This window comes from Rhipicephalus microplus, chromosome X (genome assembly GCF_043290135.1).
Source record: "Rhipicephalus microplus isolate Deutch F79 chromosome X, USDA_Rmic, whole genome shotgun sequence".
NCBI classification, from domain to species: domain Eukaryota; kingdom Metazoa; phylum Arthropoda; class Arachnida; order Ixodida; family Ixodidae; genus Rhipicephalus; species Rhipicephalus microplus.
Genome location: NC_134710.1, coordinates 410,245,920 through 410,253,165, shown reverse-complemented (window position 1 = coordinate 410,253,165; position 7,246 = coordinate 410,245,920).

The window sequence follows — 7,246 nt, the reverse complement described above, 5'->3', positions numbered from 1 at the left end:
TGTGTGTGTGTGTGTGTGTGTGTGTGTGTGTGTGTGTGTGTGTGTGTGTGTGTGTGTGTGTGTGTGTGTGTGACGCAGGAGGCGTGATGGCTGTACGATGAACCATTGATTTTTCTTCGTCTTCCTCCTTATCTACCATTCCACCACACCATTCTCGCGTGGTTCGTCACACGCTTCCCCCCTCCCCCGAGAGAGACGTAGGTGCAGGGGCGCATGATATTGTTTAAGTCTCCCGACATGAACGATGTCAGTCTGGTGACCGAGTGGAGCCACGCTGCGGTCGATCTCGTAGTTAACTGCCGAAATCTTGCGTATGATCGTATAGGGTCCTTCCATGATCGCTCTGAGTTTGCCGCGGTTCGGGTGCCAGGGTGTTTCATATAGAACAAAGTCTCCCACTTGAAGCTCTAATGGCAGGAACTTCTTGTCATATATGATCTTGTTTTTCTCGAGATATGCTACTGAATTGCGGACTGCGTTTGTACGAGCTTCCTGCAGATTTTCGGTAACGCCTGGAAGAAGATAGGGATACGATGGTGTGCCATACATAAGAAAGCAGGGTGGGTCGTCTGTGACTTCGTGAGGCGTTCTATTGTACTCGTCGACAACGTCCGAGAGGAGACGCGGCCACGGTTTTCGGGGTTCATCGTTGATCTTGCATCGGAGGCGAGTAGCGATCGTCTGATTAGTGCGCTCGTTTAAGCCATTACACTGCGGGCGTTGTGAGCTTGTTAAAAGCTGATGAATATTTTTGTGCTTGAGGAACTACTTAAATTTGCCGGCAGTGAATCCTGTGCCGCGGTCGGAAAGGAACTTCCGCGGCTTTCCAGCAGCGAAGATACTCTTTAGGCAAGAGATGTACGCGTCGCAAGTCTCATTCTTGTGTGCGAAAGCCCAGACATAACGGGTGGCATGATCAACGGCTAAGTGAATGAATCTTTTGGATGAGCCGTAGTTGCCAAAACCTCCGATAGTGTCCATGGCCAGAAGATAAAACGGTTGTTCCGCTGGTGGCAAAGGCTCCAAGGAACCAAATCGTTTGTTTTTCGGTTTCTTGCAGCGCTGGCAGGTATCGCAGTGGCGTATGTATCGCTCACGTCGGCGATGATGTCGGGCCAATAGTACTGAGGAGAGAGAAGCCGTAGCGTCTTCTTTACCCCGACATGACCGAAAGCGTCATGAGCTTTTTGGAGAAGAGAAGACCGGAGGGCAAAAGGCACATAGACGTTTCGTATTCCCCTGCGTGTCACTATACTCAGTCCGTTCTCAATGGTATGCTTTCCGGGTGGTTTGTCATTGTCATGCTCTCGCAGTTGCTCAGCAGATAGGAGTTTAACTACCGGGCTTCGAGATAGTGCATCAGCTTCAATGTTGTCCATGCCCTTTTGGTGTTTGATGTTCACGTCGTACATGGAGAGTTTCAGGGACCACCGGAAAAGTCGGCCTCGGGGATTCTTGATGCTTTTAAGCCATTGCAACGCTGTGTGATCTGTGATCACAGTGAAAGGTTTTCCGTGTAGATAGCAGTGCCTTTTATCGATGGCGTCAATAATTGCCAAACATTCGAGTTCTGTGATGGCGTAATTAATTTCGTGTTTTAGTAACTTCCGTGAATGGTATGCGATTGGGTGCTCTCTACCTTCATCATCAGCCTGCTTCAAGACGGCGCCGATACCTCTGTTGGATGCATCGCAGTATAGCACACAAGGCTTAGTGGCATCGTAGATGTTAAGGATTGGCTCTTCTGTCACGCATTTCTTGAGCTGAGTTAAAGCCAGTTGACACTTCGCATCCCAGTTCCAGGTGGCGTCTTTCCTGAGCAGGCGCGTCAGTGGGTGAGCGATTTGACGGAAGTGGTCGATGTATCGCCGGTAAACATTGACAGTGCCGAGAAAACGCTGCAACTTTTTAGGGCGTGATGGTGTCGGAAACCGTAGGATTGCGTCCACGTTGCTTTGGTTTGGAGTGTCGGTGCCATGCGAAACCTTGTGTCCCAGGTACTCAATGGAGGTTCGAGCGAATCGACATTTCTTTAATTTCAGCTTGACGCCTTCGCTTTTGAAAGCTTTCAAAACGCCCTCCAGATGCCTCAGATGGTCTGGAAACGTGTCAGAGTAGACAACAATGGCATCGAAATAATTCGTGACGTTCTGCAAACGGTGTTTTGCCAATACGAATTTGACAGCCCGTTCGAAGGTGGCCGGAGCATTCCGAAGGCCAAAAGGCATGACGAGCCACTCGTAGTGACTGGTACGTGTGACAAACGCCGTTTTCGGAATGTCATCAGGGTGAATCTTCACGTGCCAGTAACCTGACGTTATGTCTAATGTCGAGAAGTACGTAGATTTCCCCAGAGAATCGAGAACGTCATCGATGCGAGGGATGGGCTGATAATCAGGCACCGTCAATTCGTTCAGCTATAGGCAGTCGATGCAGAAGCGCGTGCGTCCTTCCCCTTTTTTCTTTGCCAGAAGTGCTGGCGCAGCGTATGGGGAGGTAGATAGTCGTATGACACATTGCTTGAGAAGCTCATTGATCTGTCTGTCCATTTCAACGCTGTCAGTTTCTGAGCCTCGATAGGGAGCTCTACGATTGGGAACATAGTTGTTGAGATGAATGCGATGCATTTCGCCGTTGATGCACCCAATGTCTGTCTGTGACTTGGAAAAAATGTCATTGTACTTGTGGATAAGCTGCTTCAATGCCAACTGTCGAGTTTTATTTAGATGTAGTACATCACAAACTTCAACACCTTGCAAAGACGCGCCCTTGTTAACCGTGGTTTGGTTCTGTGTACGAGAATAGAGGATGTATTTCCCTTGGCGTAGAGTCATAGTGTCAAGGTCCAGCGACAAGTTAAAGAGGCAAGCACTATCCAAGCCAAGAAGTAAGTTGCTCTTCATGCCTTGTAGAACATGAGCCTGAATTTCTCTTGTCACTTTTCCTATCTGTACCTTTAGATTAACGCGACCCAAAGTTTTGGTAGATGATGTGACTTGTTGAACTGAGATGCATGAATTCCTCATTATTTGCAGGTGAAGTGCCTTCAGCACTGCTTCGTTGATGCAGGTATTCGTAGCTCCGGTATCAAGTGTAGCGCTGACAGGGTACCCGTTAATGAGGGCATCAAATTGAATTACATGAACTCTGGGTCGCCCTCCTCGTTTCCCTGGTTGGTGGAGAGGGCGGAAATGCTTGCGCGTCGTGGGCATTCATTATGCCAGTGCCTCTGTCGGGGTAAGCCATCCATCGCGCAGTGTTTGCACTCACGCACGGGTGTTCGTACCGGGGAATTACGTGGACGCTGACTAGTTCTGTCACTTGTTACGTTAATCTGTGTATTCCGAGCTGGTGAAAAGCGATGTAACTTCATTCTCTGCATGGTTGACTCTATACGAAGTGCAGCTGTAAGCCATGCTTCTGGTGTAGACGAGGTAAGACCAGCAAGCGCCATCTCCATATGCGCAGGAAGGCCGTCGATGAGCCCTGATATAAGGTGCGTGTCCTTTAGGTCGGCGAGGCGTCCGAGAGACATTTTTTTCATTATAGTATTCCTTCAAGCTCTGGCCTGTTCGCAACCGGCAATGAATGAATTGGCGAAAAGGATCCGCGAAGCCGCTCGTAAAGTGTCCCTTCATGCGTTCACATAAGCTCTCCCAAGACGCGTCTGTGTCGAAAACCTCGGTGAGAAACCATCGGAAAGCCTCACCTTCAAGGTAATCGGAGAAGTAGTAAAACTTGTCTCGCTCCGTCCATGCTGCGGCCGCAGTCCTCACCTCAAAGAGTCGGAGCCACTTGTCAAAGGGGACGTCCGTAGATGCTCTCGAGTACTTCAGGATGTTGATGACTTTCTTGGATGTGGCCATTGGCACGGTAGATCCTGTCGACTAGTGTGACGCAGGAGGCGTGATGGCTGTACGATGAACCATTTATTTTTCTTCGTCTTCCTCCTTGTCTACCATTCCACCACACGTGTGGTTCGTCATATATATATATATATATATATATATATATATATATATATATACTTATTTATTTATTTATATATGTAAACGCAAGAAAGGAAAATAACTGAGCAAAAGACTACGGCGCACGGAATTGAACGTGGGACCTCTGAATCGGGAATGCGAGGCGTTAACCACTGAGCCACGGAGGAGCACCTCCTTCAAGGTTCAAACGGCAAGCTATTTATATCTACTACTGACCGCTAGTGATGGGCATCTCGGAGGGGGGGACTATCGTATTTTCAGCATTACCAGCAAGACGGCGCAATGATCATGCGTCGCCACATCATCACGACGCGGCGGCACCCACTGTGGTCTTTCACGCGTACTGTGCACTCTAAAAAAATATCGAGTAAAAAGGGTGTCTTTTTGTCCCACAACAATAGTCGTCATCAGGCTTGCGTGTGCTTCCTTTCTTGAAAACTCGGCGCTGGCCACTTTCCTATCGAGAATGCAATGTAACCCTGATAATGGGCATGTCGATCGTGACCGTAATGTACCGGGCGCGGGGCGATAGCGCAAGGAATGAACGCAATATAGATGACGAATATTGTTGTGGGACAAAAAGACACCCTATTTACTCGCTCTTTTTTAGAGTGTGTCCAGCGGAAAGAAAGGCGTGAATGCTCAGTCGTGCACCCCTATCTCAAGGTGGGAAAAATCGTACGTCTTGGCTGGCCTTTGACTTTCACCGGAATGGTTCTGTTGTAGTTACTGGGCGCACAATGGTCACTGCAATCGTTGCAGTCTCCGTTTGCGAAAATAACGCGCTCTCCAGACACAGCGAAGTAACAACTGCGTTGCTTATTCGCATTTTTCTTTTCCTGCAAGTACGTTTCGTGCGTTATTTGTGCGTGAAAAACTTGGGGCACGTTTTGATCATCTTGCCATTCTGCGTGTGACCTTCCGATTTGTTGCTATCGCGTTCATTACTTCGCCTTCGCGGCAAACTTATGACTTTTTTTACTTTCTTTCTTCCTATACGCCGTTATTTTTTTACCATTAGAGATGCAACTGACGTACGTGTTTAAAACACCTGCCAAGCTGTCGACCACAGCTTCTAGCTATGAAAAGAACTTCGAATGTTTTTGAAAAAGTAAAGAAATAAAAAACAGCTCACAAAGAGAAGGCGTTCTCGTCATTTCTGTAATCGACCTCTCTTAATTGTGGCCTGGTTGTCCAACGAGTGCAAGGACCAAAGACGGGTGCTATCTGCTTCCAGAACAGGTGCAGCGTTATTTATCTCTCTATGTGATCGCTGCAGTGCTTTATGCCTTCTGCATTGTGCCTCGTTAGGTGATTCTTCCGTATTTTTACCGAGTTTCAACTTGTATTATTGATAAGCCTACGCATACCTACATTATGCGGCGAGCCGTCTGATAACATTAGTTTTGTTTTTTAATGGAGACAATCCTCCCTCTGCCCCCGACTACTTGAATAATCTCTCTCCCCCCTATCCGTCAAAAACCACCCTTCCATGGTTTCTCATCAATCAACTCTTGCGCCATGTGCGCGCTCAGGAGATAGAAGGTCAGGGTCGAAGCGTCCCTACCACCGACGGGTGATGAAACATACTCAGAAACTCACGCATTGGTTTCGTGGCGACTGAGAAGGCCGTAAGAAAGCAAGCAAGCGCAGGTGGCGTCTAGCCCGGCTGTGGCGGTACTTGTGTCCATGTGCTTGAAGTTCTCAATGAATTCGCCCACGTGCTAGCAGTTGCTAGCTTCTTGGTTATAGCTCAATTGGTATAGCGACCAGCCTGGAAAAGCGTTAGTTCCGGGTTTGAACCCCGGACCAGGATGAATTTTCGACCACTAAAACGCTTTTCTTTCTGAGAAATCTGTACAAATATCTTTGTCACGTCGTGCTACACAGAGATAGTTGTCTTCTTTTCTTTTCTCAAGGTGCAGGATTGAACAACCTCCAGTGGCACTGTCAACAACTTCAGTGAAATCATGGGAGACAGCGAGGTGAATCAAAGAATTACAGAGAAATGTGTCACAGTCGGTCGTGGTGATGGACTCCTAGTTAATGCGGGGTGCATTGGAATCTCCGCATATGATGAGTTAATTGTCGTCGTGAAGTCTGTGCTTCAGGAAGTAGTCCCTGATCGCCAATATGCAATGTCCGTCTTCAGCGGGAAGGAACCACCTTCCCTCTGAAATTGCGGGTATCACCGATAACCAACTGTTCCGTGCTGCCTTAGCCAATATTGTATATGCAGAAATATCTGATGTTTAATCTGTGTTTGTGTGACCACATTGTTGCGATAATACTAATTTGTTTCGTCTTTCCTTTTCCTTTTTATGTACACAACGTTTTTGTAACCATGCTACCTCATGTTATGCCTTTGTTCTGTACCACTCCCCTCTGTAATGCCTCTGGCCCTGAGGGTATAATAAATAAATAAATAAAAATAAAATTTGGCGGCTGGCAAACAGCGCAAATCCCCACAAACACACTGCGTACCTTAATCTTGCACCAGACAGACTCTGTTAAGGGGATCAGGCAGCGTTGCGTACTCAATCAATGCCATTATGGATAAAGAGCGCCACGCCACCATCATGACCCCATGGCCTGCCATTTCGAATACACGAATAACCAGAGTGCAGAAATTTCTTCCCAGTAATCACTTAGCCAGGTTTCAGTAACACATGTAACTGACGGACTATGGCAGTCTACCATATGCAACTGAAGGCGGCAAACTTGTTTAGAAGACTGCAGGCATTCAAACATAATAACATTCGCTGTAAAACACCACATATATACTATGCTGACTCACAGACACTTATTATTTGAAGCAATAAACGGAGCGCCATGTGGGAGGAGCCCACACGCGTTTGTATTACGGACGACGCCAAGTATTTCAGCAGTGTTTTATAGCGCTTTTGGATATTTTGAGTGTATACTAAATCAGTAATATTAATATTGACACATGCCACCATTGATGAACGAGCGGCTGTGGCTCATACTCGTTTTGGGCTGGGAAGAAGAAGATAACATTTTCGCTGTTCTTGCTTGGCCGATCCCCCTGAGTGGGCAAGAGCCATAGTGGAGGCATCATCATCATCATCATCATTGTTGCTCTGGTTCAGGTCAACTCTTGGCTGTCTGTCTTGTTTTGCTCGTGACATTACTGATAGAGGTGCTGGGTACGTGTACTTTGGTGGTGTCAGCCATCTTGGAGACAGCTACATCTATCAAAGCAAGAAGCAGCTGCCGCCTGTGTGGGTTACCCCCTG